The following is an 11,654-nucleotide window of genomic DNA, read 5'->3' on the forward strand; positions in this document are numbered from 1 at the left end:
ACTTTTATCTCTAATGAACCCCAAAGGGCCAGAAGTGGAGCTGTGGCTTCAGTAGTGGAGTACTAGCCTGGACCACAAAAGCTCAGGGACAGCGCCTAGGCCCAGAGAGTTCAAGTTCCAGGACCCAGTAAAATCACAGCAACAAAATCTGCTGAAAGGGCAGCGACCTGGAGCCCCCAAGTAGGCAATTGCTGGGAAGACTTAGCACCTGCCCTGAGCTTTCCCTGGGGGCCGCTGGGCTGTTCCCACCCTGAGCTCTCAAGCAGAGCTTCTCCCTGGGTCACTCCCCTCCCCATTCCCTGGGGTTCCAGGCCTGTTGTGGACTGTTTCTTCCTGTCCGGAGGCGCCTGCATGACATCCCCTATTCTAACATCTCCTGCTTTGAGTGCTGGCCCAATCCAGGACCCAAACTACCTTCCACCATCCCACATGGAGTCTTGATAACAAACTTTCCATAAGGAACTTGTCATTTAGACTGATTACTATAAGGGAATTTGCTTGGTTTGGTCCAGAGCTCATATGAAACAAGCCAAAGCAAAGTTGGCTGTCCGTGGTCCAGACAGTGATGTTGTGAAAAGGACTGAGCTCTTTGTAGTGTGGGACATCATATAAGGATATTTGAGAGCTGGTAAACTGAAAGGAAAAAAAAGTACATGAACTTGAACATTCACGAAGAGGATAGAAAAGACAAGGACGGATAAGATGGTTACAAAGAAGCAGGAAAAAATGCACACTTACCACTGTGCTTATTATGGTGAGGACAAATGACCTAGAGGTGGACAAAGGTAAAGCTATGAGAATGCTCAAGGCAGTGTGAGGTCAACTTGGGTTGTCCCTGAGGGTGGAGGGAAAATACCATGTCTTCAGTATCCCAGCTTCTGTCCCTCCTAGAGATCCTGGGGTGCATCCTTCTAGGGTAATGTCAGGAAGAAATCACAGTTCACCTACCATCCTGACTTCTACCCTTTCTATTGGGGTCAAGATTGCCACAGTGCTGGAATCTCTTGGTTGGATGCTTAGATCTCTGGAAAGCAGACTGTTCATGGTCAGGACTTTGGGTGGTGTTCACAACCCCTGGTGGTGACGGTGCTCCAAAGCTATCAGTCCAAGCCCCAGGACTGGCAAAAAGAAAAAAGAAAAAAAAAAGAAATGAGTGCTTCTCATGATCAAGTGAAGGGCTGGGAATGTGACTTAGTGGTAGAATGCTTGCTTAGCATGCATGAAGCCCTGTGTTCGATTCCTCAGCACCATATACATAGTAAAAGCCAGAAGTGGTGCTGTGGCTCAAGTCACCGAGTGCTAGCCTTGAGCAAAAAGAAGCTAGGGACAGTGATCAAGTCCTGAGTTCAAGCCCCAGGACTGGCAACAAAAAACAAAACTAAACAAAAATGTATGCACTGCCTTACGTATGAAACTGTAACCCCTCTGTACATTACTTTGACAATAAAGAAAAAAAAGAATTAAAAAGAAGTTTAAAAAAAATAAATAAATGAAAAGGAAGTCAAAGAGAGGAACCAATCAGAAGTTTTAAAATCATGGCTCAAACCTGTTATCCTACCAGCTCAGGTCACTGAAATCTGAGGATTGCGGTTTGAAGCCAGCCTGGGCAGGAAAGTCCATAAGACAATTTTTAGTGAGTGGGCTTGGACTTAGGGTGCTATGCTCATGAGTAAAGCTCTACTACTTTCTGTCTTGTTAGTGGTTAGAGATAAGAGTCTCATGGACTTTCCTGCACAGGCTGGCTTTGAACCACAATCCTCAGATTTCAAGCCTGTCCCTAGTGCCCAAGGCTTTCCATGGAACTCTTATTTCCTATTAACCACCAAAAAGAAAAAAAAAAAGCTCAGAAGTTGAGCTGTGACTCAAGTAGTAGAACCTGTTAACCTTGTGGGGGAAAAAAAGAAACTGAAACAAAGTATCCATGTGGGGCTGGGGATATGGCCTAGTGGCAAGAGTGCTTGCCCCTTATACATGAGGCCCTGGGTTCAATTCCCCAGCACCACATATATAGAAAATGGCCAGAAGTGGCGCTGTGACTCAAGTGGCAGAGTGCTAGCCTTGAGCAAAAAGAAGCCAGGGACAGAGCTCAGGCCCTGAGTCCAAGCCCCAGGACTGGCCAAATCAACAACAACAAAAACCCACAAAGTATCCATGCCCCAGTTCAAGCCCCAGAGTTTCCACAAAAGAGAGAGAGAGAGAGAGAGAGAGAGAGAGAGAGAGAGAGAGAGAGAGAGAGAGAGAGAGAGAGAGAGAGAGAGAGGAAAGAAAGAAAGAAAGAAAGAAAGAAAGAAAGAAAGAAAGAAAGAAAGAAAGAAAGAAAGAAAGAAAGAAAGAAGAAAAAGATTGGCAGACTGGCAGAAGTGGAGCTGTGGCTCAAGGAATGAAGCCTGTTAGGACTGTATTAAAAAAAAAAAGTAACAAAACATCCCAGCAATCCAATTGTGGCTCTACTTGAACACTTTCTTTGAATTAAGCATAACAACAAAAGCAAAACAAAAATCACCAGCTCTAACAGTAATGGGGTACAGATTTCAAGCCCTAGCAAAAGAATAAAAACAAAACAGTGGTTGACCTGGTGCTCAAGTTTTAGAGTCTGCTAATTTCAAATTGAAAAACAAGGCAAAAAAACCCCAAAAAACCAGAGAGTAAGTGGCTATGTTCTAACATCAGGCCACAGGAACTGACTTAAAGAAGGAGAAGAAGAGAAAAAAAAAGAACAATAAAATAGATTAAAAGGAAGATGATAAAAGAGAGAGACATTAAAAGATTTTTAAATTATGGCTCAAACCTGTAATCCTACCTACTCAAGTTGCTGAAATGTGAGGATTGCGATTCGAAGCCAGCCTGGGCAGGAAACTCCATGAGACATTTTTTAGTGAGTGCCTGGGGTGGGCTTGAAATTAGGGTGTTTGGTGCATGAGTAAAGCTCTACTACTTTCTGTCTTGTTGGTGGTTAGAGATAAGAGTCTCATGGACTTTCCTGCACAGGCTGGCTTTGAACCACAATCCTCAGATTTCAAGCCTGTCCCTAGTGCCCAAGGCTTTCCATGGAACTCTTATTTCCTATTAACCACCAAAAAGAGAAAAAAAGGACAGAAGTTGAGCTGTGACTCAAGTAGTAGAACCTGTTAACCTTGTGGGGGAAAAAAAGAAACTGAAACAAAGTATCCATGTGGGGCTGGGGATATGGCCTAGTGGCAAGAGTGCTTGCCCCTTATACATGAGGCCCTGGGTTCAATTCCCCAGCATCACATATATAGAAAATGGCCAGAAGTGGCGCTGTGACTCAAGTGGCAGAGTGCTAGCCTTGAGCAAAAAGAAGCCAGGGACAGAGCTCAGGCCCTGAGTCCAAGCCCCAGGACTGGCCAAAACAACAACAACAAAAACCCACAAAGTATCCATGCCCCAGTTCAAGCCCCAGAGCTTCCACAAAAGAGAGAGAGAGAGAGAGAGAGAGAGAGAGAGAGAGAGAGAGAGAGAGAGAGAGAGAGAGAGAGAGAGAGAGAGAGAGAGAGAAAGAGATAGAGGAAAGAAAGAAAGAAAGAAAGAAAGAAGAAAAGATTGGCAGACTGGCAGAAGTGGAGCTGTGGCTCAAGGAATGAAGCCTGTTAGGACTGTATTAAAAAAAAAAAAGTAACAAAACATCCCAGCAATCCAATTGTGGCTCTACTTGAACACTTTCTTTGAATTAAGCATCACAACAAAAGCAAAACAAAAATCACCAGCTCTAACAGTAATGGGGTACAGATTTCAAGCCCTAGCAAAAGAATAAAAACAAAACAGTGGTTGACCTGGTGCTCAAGTTTTAGAGTCTGCTAATTTCAAATTGAAAAACAAGGCAAAAAAAACCCCAAAAAACCAGAGAGTAAGTGGCTATGTTCTAACATCAGGCCACAGGAACTGACCTAAAGAAGGAGAAGAAGAGAAAAAAAAAGAACAATAAAATAGATTAAAAGGAAGATGATAAAAGAGAGAGACATTTAAAGATTTTTAAATTATGGCTCAAACCTGTAATCCTACCTACTCAAGTTGCTGAAATGTGAGGATTGCGGTTCGAAGCCAGCCTGGGCAGGAAACTCCATGAGACATTTTTTAGTGAGTGCCTGGGGTGGGCTTGAAATTAGGGTGTTTGGTGCATGAGTAAAGCTCTACTACTTTCTGTCTTGTTGGTGGTTAGAGATAAGAGTCTCATGGACTTTCCTGCACAGGCTGGCTTTGAACCACAATCCTCAGATTTCAAGCCTGTCCCTAGTGCCTGAGGCTTTCCATGGAACTCTTATCTCCTTTTAACCACCAAAAAAGAAAAAAAAAACCCAGACAGAAGTTGAGCTATGACTCAATTAGTAGAGCCTGTTAATCTTGTGGGGGGAAGGAAGAAACTGAAACAAAGTAGCCATGGCCTGACTTCAAGCCCCAGAGCTTCCACAAAAGAGAGAGAGAGAGAAAGACACAAAGACGAAAGAAAGAAAGAGAGAAAGAAAAAGAAAGAGAGAAAGGAAGAAAGGAAGAAAGAAAAAGAAAGAAAGAAAGAAAGGAACGAAGGAAGGAAGGAAGAGAGAAAGGAAAAAGGGGGAACAAGGTAAAATCACCAAAGCCCCAGAAGCAATAGTAGAGGGCATCTATGGAAAACATGTGTCTTTTCTATCCAACTAATTGGATTCCTTTCTATTAATCTTGTGGGAATTGTTAAGTTTATTTTCTAAAAAGTTTGGCTAGGTAGCTTGGCCCTTGGTTACATTTTGGTTACATCTCTTTAAATATGCACATTAAAGAAGACATCCTGTTTGAATCTCCTTGAGTTTTTGTGGCCTACTGTTAATTGAGGCATAGCATCCTTTACAGATGGAGCTGAGCTCAGCCAATCTGAGCAGAGGGGCAGGCCCTGCTGTGTTAGGCCCACTGTGTTAGGTTCAGTTGCCAGATTAGGAGCTGATGGTGCATCCTTCTGTAGATTTGGAACTGATGGTGCATCCTTCTGTAGAAGTGGAGTCCCTTTTGAGTGCTTTATTCCTAGGCTACACTCCAAACACGCTGAGCTACTTCTAACAAAGGCTAACACTTTTTATGTTTATTCTATCTGAAAACATTTGAGTGAAAATGATGAAACTGTTGGCTGGGAATGTAGCTTAGTGGTAGAGTGCTTGCCTAGCATGCATAAAGCCCTGGGTTCGATTCCTCAGTACCACACACACAGAATAGGCTAGAAGTAGCGCTATGGCTCAAGTGGCAGAGTACTCCTACTAGCCTTGAGCAAAAGCAGCTCAGGGACAGTGCCCAGTCCCTGAGTTCAAGACCCAGGACTGGCAAACAACAACAAAAAGATAAAACACTTAACATGAAATAAGAACAAGACTTTTTTTTCAAGTGAAAAGGCCTCTTAATGTGATCCTGACCTCATATCTACAATTTTCTTTGCACTAATTAGAAGAGGATTGTATGACAAGATTCCTAATGCTCTTACCATAGTAAATGTACAACCGTTCTTATTCTTATATACTATGTTAATGAAAACATTTAAAATATGGTAGTAACATTCGTATCTCAAGCTAAGAAAGGTCATCTTACCTCTCCCTGTTGAATTGCTGATTCTTCTTTAGGAAGAACTAGAACACAATACAGGCATGCTCTGTTGTGTTCAAAGTCTAAAAATGACCCCTCCCTCTGTATCCATACCAATTTGCTGAAATTAATTATTGCAATTTATGGAATCTAAATTATGTGGAAGCCTTTATTAGAAAAGGCTATTTCCAGGTGCTAGTGGCCTAGACATCTGTAATCCTAGCTACTGAGGAGGCTGTTCTAAGGATCATGGTTTGAAGCCAGTCTCAGTAAGGTCTGTGAGAATCTTGTCGCCAATAAACTACCAAAAAGCCAGCAATGTAGCTGTAGTTCAATTGATAGAGCACCATCCTTGAGCAAAAGCAGCACAAGGACAGCACCCAGTCCCTGAGCAGCACAAAATAAAGTAGTTTGTCATTTTTACTTTTTGAAATATTTGGGAAAACTTCACTAGTGCAGTTTGTATTGGGAATTAATATATATTATTAATTAAGAAATGATTAAAGACAAGGTATTGGATAGAAGATTCAAATACATGAACTGAATAATGAAATAATACTAAAATACAATTTTAACTTTCTGTTATAATTCAGAGAAACTTTTTAGAGAAGTATTTTGAGACATTAACTAATCCAATTGAAGGGACAACACTGAATGGGAAATACTGACATACCTTTTCCAGAGCAAATTAAGTTTCCTATAGTGAAATTATGGCAATGAAACCAATCTGCTACAAAAAAGTCTCTGCTACTTGAGCTTTAACAAATCAACAGAGACAGTGACATTCAGTACCAGGAAAATATGTATATGATCACATCACCATAGTAACAACATGTCACAGAACTTTCAGATTGGATCACAATTCATGCTGTTGGGCCTAACAGAGTATACTCAGTATACACAAACTATACACAGTATAGTTTAGCAACGAAAGAATCTCTTTTAAGGCTGGGAATGTGGCTTAGCAGTAGAATGCTTACATGAAGTCCTGAATTCGATTCTTCAGCACCACATAAACAGAACAAGCCGGAAGTGGCGCTGTGGCTCAAGTGGTAGAGTGCTAGCCTTGAGCAAGAAGAAGCCAGGGACAGTGCCCAAGCCCTGAGTTCAAGCCCCAGGATGGGCAAACATAAAAAAAAGTATAAGAAGAGTGAGAGGAAGGGTGAGTAGAGGAGGGATGGGTCAGAATATTGAAAGGGGTGGCATTGAAAATATTGGTATTGTATTCATAAACTTCTTGATCAAATGGAAACTCCTTTGCCCCACTACTTAATGATACTCCTCCTAATAATAATAACCATAATGATTAAAAAATGAAGTTTTCATTGGTACATATTCCACAAGTGTTTAGAATTTTCCCTCTCCCAAAGATGTAATTTGGTTATTATATGCTATATGAACTATACTCCTGACTTCTCAGATTCTCATTGTAAATGTGGACTTGAGCCAGTAAAGATGAGGGTATAGTTATGAAAGGAAATGTGAGGGGATCCTAGAACCTGTTCTTCTCCAACAGATTAAAGGAAACATGAAGGGACAATCTGGATCATTGGCAGCTGCCTGAAGCTATAGGGGCTTCTGGGGCTATTTTATTTCTGTCGTGGTCATGCAGACTAAAGTTTTGTCCAGGAAAACAGATTAAGGCTGGTGCTTAAAGAAGGATCCGGTTGAGCTGACCAAATGCTATTGTTTCAGTCTTATTCTACAAAGCAAATTCTTGATTTCAGAGTCTTTTTGATTGCTCAATATAGAAATCAGACCAGGTTTCTAGTTTGTGGAATCCACAATATTAAAATCCCAGTGAGGCTGGGGATATGGCCTAGTGGCAAGAGTGAGTCAAAAGAATCTATTCAATTACTTGAGGGTATAAAGGACAGGAAATGAAGTGATGGGTTTTTCTGGACTTAAGAGGGCAAAGTCTTTCCTGGCACTAAAATGCCTCATCCCAATAAAAGGGTGAGACTCTCTAGTATGTCACGAAGACATGAGTTGGTCCTGGGGCTTGAACTCTGTATCTATGTGTCTGATAATTCAGATTTAAATCAAAACCTGTACTGTCCTATGGCCAGCTGCCGTGTGTCAGCGGCTGATGGTGAGCATTCTACAAGGGCCTGTCACCGTAGGGATGTGGGGATGCCTTCCAACCCAACTGTCAGTCTGCTTTGAGCTTCCTAGCGGAGGCAGAGTTGAGGTGCTCTCAGAGGGATACCTACACTACTGCGAGATGGGAAACCTGAACTGTTGCTGCAGAAGTATGTCCATGTTGACTTTCTCAATGCTGCCCTTTGAATGGTCTCGTTCCAATTTACTTACCACATAGTCTTAGTGTGTTTTCATCCTCCCCAATACCAATTTCTCTATTGATTTTTTTCTTTGGCCAGTCCTGGGGCTTGAACTCAGGGCTTGAGCACTGACCCTGGCTTTTTGCTCAAGACTAGCACTCTACCACTTGAGTCACAGTGCCATTTCCAGCTTTTTCTGTGTATGTGGTACTGAGGAATTGAACCCAGGACTTCATGCATGCTAGGCAAGCACTCTACCGTTAAGCCACATTCCCAGTCCTCTCTAATGATTTTTTTTTTCTTGCCAGTCCTGGGCCTTGGACTCAGGGCCTGAGCACTGTCCCTGGCTTCTTCCCGTTCAAGGCTAGCACTCTGCCACTTGAGCCACAGCGCCGCTTCTGGCCCTTTTCTGTATATGTGGTGCTGGGGCATCGAACCTAGGGCCTCGTGTATCCGAGGCAGGCACTCTTGCCTCTAGGCTATATCCCCAGCCCCCTCTCTAATGATTTTTAAGTATATTTTTTATATTTATAATATCGCTCAATTTTTATGTTGATTCCTCTTTGATGGCAGCTGTTCTAAAATGATGTATATTTAGAAAAATGAACATTTTCTAATATCGATATTGCAGATTTTCTTTTGGAGAATAAACACAAAGGTGCACAACCATACTGCTTTCATCAACTCAAGAGAAGGTTGGCAATAAATGTAGAAATAGATAATCCACGAGAGGAGAATCACTGGCCAAACTCTTCTGAATGCCAAGGTCAAAACCCAAATCTAGCAAGGTTTAGTGAATCAAGACTGTCACATTAACCACATGGGAAGTAGATTTGGGAGATTGTGTTTCAAGACCGGCTCACACCCTAGAGTCTGTCTGGAAACTGCTTCAATCCAGAGGGACATGCTGTGTTCTCAGTAACAGAAGCAAGGACAAACAGGAGTATCTAGGCCAGCTCATGTACAAGAGAGGCCCTCTCTCAAAAATAACCAAGCCTGGTAGATAACCTGATTCACAAACCAATGCCACTGACTTTAAAATCCCTAAGCCTCAGCAGTTACTTTTCACAATTCTTTTTCATTTTAATTTATTTATTATTATTTTTTTGCCAGTCCTGGGGCTTGAACTCAGGACCTGAGCACTGTCCCTGGCTTCTTTTTGCTCAAGGCTAGCACTCTGTCACTTGAGCCACAGCACCACTTCTGGCCATTTTCTATGTATGTGGTGCTGGGGAATCAGACCCAGGGCTTCATGTATAGGAGGCAAGCGCTCTTGCCACTAGGCCATATTCCCAGCCCTTTATTTTAATTTTTTATTTTTGTCAGTCACAGGCTTGAACTCTGAGCCTGGGTACTGTTCCTGAGCTCTTCAGCTCAAGTCTAGTGATCTACCTCTTGAACCACAGAACCACTTCTGGTTTCCTTGAGGTTCCTTTGAGATAGTCTCTCAGACTTTGCTGTCCGGGCTGGCTTGGAACCCTGATGCTCAGATCTCAAGCTACTGAGTAGCTGGGATTACAGGTGTGATCCTCCAGGGCCCAGCGCAACATCTACTCTTGTTTTTTTGGTTTTTTTTTTTGGCCAGTCCTGGGCCTTGGACTCAGAGCCTGAGCACCGTCCCTGGCTTCTTCCCACTCATGGCTAGCACTCTGCCACCTGAGCCACAGCACCCCTTCTGGCCATTTTCCATACATGTGGTGCTGGGGAATCTAACCGAGAGCTTCATGTGTAGGAGGCAAGCACTCTTGCCACTAGGCCATATTCCCAGCCCGCAACATCTACTCTTAATGGCACATCTGAACACATTTTCATTGTGTAGATTATATATTTCACTTTTTAGAAAACAATTTCATATTCCCAGGATGGTAATCCATGTATCTGATAAATTCAATTTTGAATCAAAACCTGTACTGTCCTATGGCCATGTGTCAGAGGCTGATGGTGAGCATTCTACGAAGGCCTGTCACCCTGGGGATGTGGGGATGCCTTCCAACCTGTCACTCCACATTGAGCATCCTAGCAGAGGCAGTTGAGGTGCTCTCAGAGTGATACCTACACTGCTGCGAGATGGGAAACTTGAACTGTTGCTGCAAAAGTATGTACATGCTGACTTTCTCAATGCTGCCCTTTGAATAGTCTAGTTCCAATTTATTTACCACATTGTCCTAGTGTGTTTTCATCCTCCCCAATACCAATTTCTCTAATGATTTTTTTTCTTTGGCCAGTCCTGGGGCTTGAACTCAGGGCCTGAGCACTGTCCCTGGCTTCTTTTTGCTCAATGCTAGCACTCTGCCACTTGAGCCACAGCACCACTTCTGGCTGTTTTCTATTTGCGTGGTGCTTAGGAATCGAGCCCAGGGCTCCATGTATATGAGGCGAGTACGAGCAGGACTGTGGTAAAGAAAAAAACAAAACTTCTGGCCATCTCCATTTTTTCCCTCAAAGCAGCTAGGTCATTTTGGTGTATGGTTGGTTGTAAATGGAAAGCTTGTCAATATATTTTTGAGGGTTCATTTCACTATAAAATCCACATCCACAGGCAATACCAATGTAAAGTTTTACAAAGTAATCTGTTACCAATGCATTCTTTGTTTGTTTGTTTGGTTGGTTTTTGGTCGGTCACAGGGCTTGAACTCAGGGCCTAGTCACTGTTCGTGAGCTCTTCAGCTCAAGACTAGCACTCTACCACTGGAGTCATAGCACCACTTCTGGCTTTTCCTGTGTATGTGGTGCTGAGGAATTGAATCCAGGGCTTCATGCATGCTAGGCAAGCACTCTACCATGGAGCCACATTCCCAGCACACACTGACACGTGTTACAGTGACAAGTAACACAAGGTTCATCTTTTTTTTTTTTTTGCCAGTCCTGGGGCTTGAGCTCAGGGCCTGAGCACTGTCCCTGGCTTCTTTTTGCTCAAGGATAGCACTCTACCATTTGAGCCACAGCACCACTTCTGGCCGTTTCCTATATATGTGGTGCTGGGGAATCGAACCCAGGGCTTCATGTATATGAGGCAAGCACTCTTGCCAGTAGGCCATATTCCCAACCCCACAAGGTTCATCTTGATTGCAATTTCTGTGTATAGCCCCCTAACTTCCAGTCTCTAGAACACCTGGGTTAGATGGCATTCCTATCTACCTCCTGCCAAATCCCAGGAAGACTTGTGAGTTTGGAGGCTACTTGCTTGAAGTACATGTACACCGCCCCCCCCCCACACACACATTTTCCACATCAGTAACCAAATGACATGGTAGTAAATTTTGCTAATGGCATCAGTTCATTGTTTTTGTTTTTTTTATTTGCCGTTTACCCACTGAGAATGGATTAGGAGGTATAGGGAAGAGAAAGACTATTGAGGTTTAAAACAGGTCTCCTAATAACTGTTGTCTTCGATACAAAGAATTCCAAATGAGTAGACAGGTATGACAGTACCAAGCTAGTAGAAATTGGTTTCAGCTTCTGAAAGGGAAGGTGTTCATTGAAGCAGAGCATGCATTCTTTCCCTGCCCCATACCTTTTGTTTTGTCCATTGTTGGATTTGAACCCCAGGTCTGGACACTGTTGCTTAGCTCTTTTTTTTCTGCTCGAGGCTATCAATCTACCACTTTGAGTTACACAGCTCTACTTCCAGTTTTGTGGTGGTTAATTCAAGGAAATAATCTCAAGGACTTTCCTGCCCTGGCTGGCTTTGAACTAGAATCCTCAGATCTCAGCCTCCTCAATATCTAGGACTAGAGGCATGAGCCACTAGTACCCAGCTAGTGTGTTCTCACACTCGAACCCATTTTTCACCCATGAGGTTTCTTTGCTCTT

At 42.9% G+C, this 11,654-nt stretch overlaps 1 long non-coding RNA gene across 1 annotated transcript; it reads right to left on the reverse strand.

The window, feature by feature from the left end:
- Positions 1-423: 423 nt before the first annotated feature.
- Positions 424-1,127, reverse strand: LOC125344976. The gene is made up of 3 exons (XR_007209687.1): positions 949-1,127; positions 739-769; positions 424-633 (listed from the first exon to the last, which is right to left on the reverse strand). It is a non-coding gene; the product is annotated as an uncharacterized LOC125344976 (long non-coding RNA).
- Between the last annotated feature and the right edge of the window lie 10,527 nt (positions 1,128-11,654).

Source organism: Perognathus longimembris, unplaced genomic scaffold, assembly GCF_023159225.1.
Source record: "Perognathus longimembris pacificus isolate PPM17 unplaced genomic scaffold, ASM2315922v1 HiC_scaffold_5012, whole genome shotgun sequence".
Classification (NCBI taxonomy): domain Eukaryota; kingdom Metazoa; phylum Chordata; class Mammalia; order Rodentia; family Heteromyidae; genus Perognathus; species Perognathus longimembris.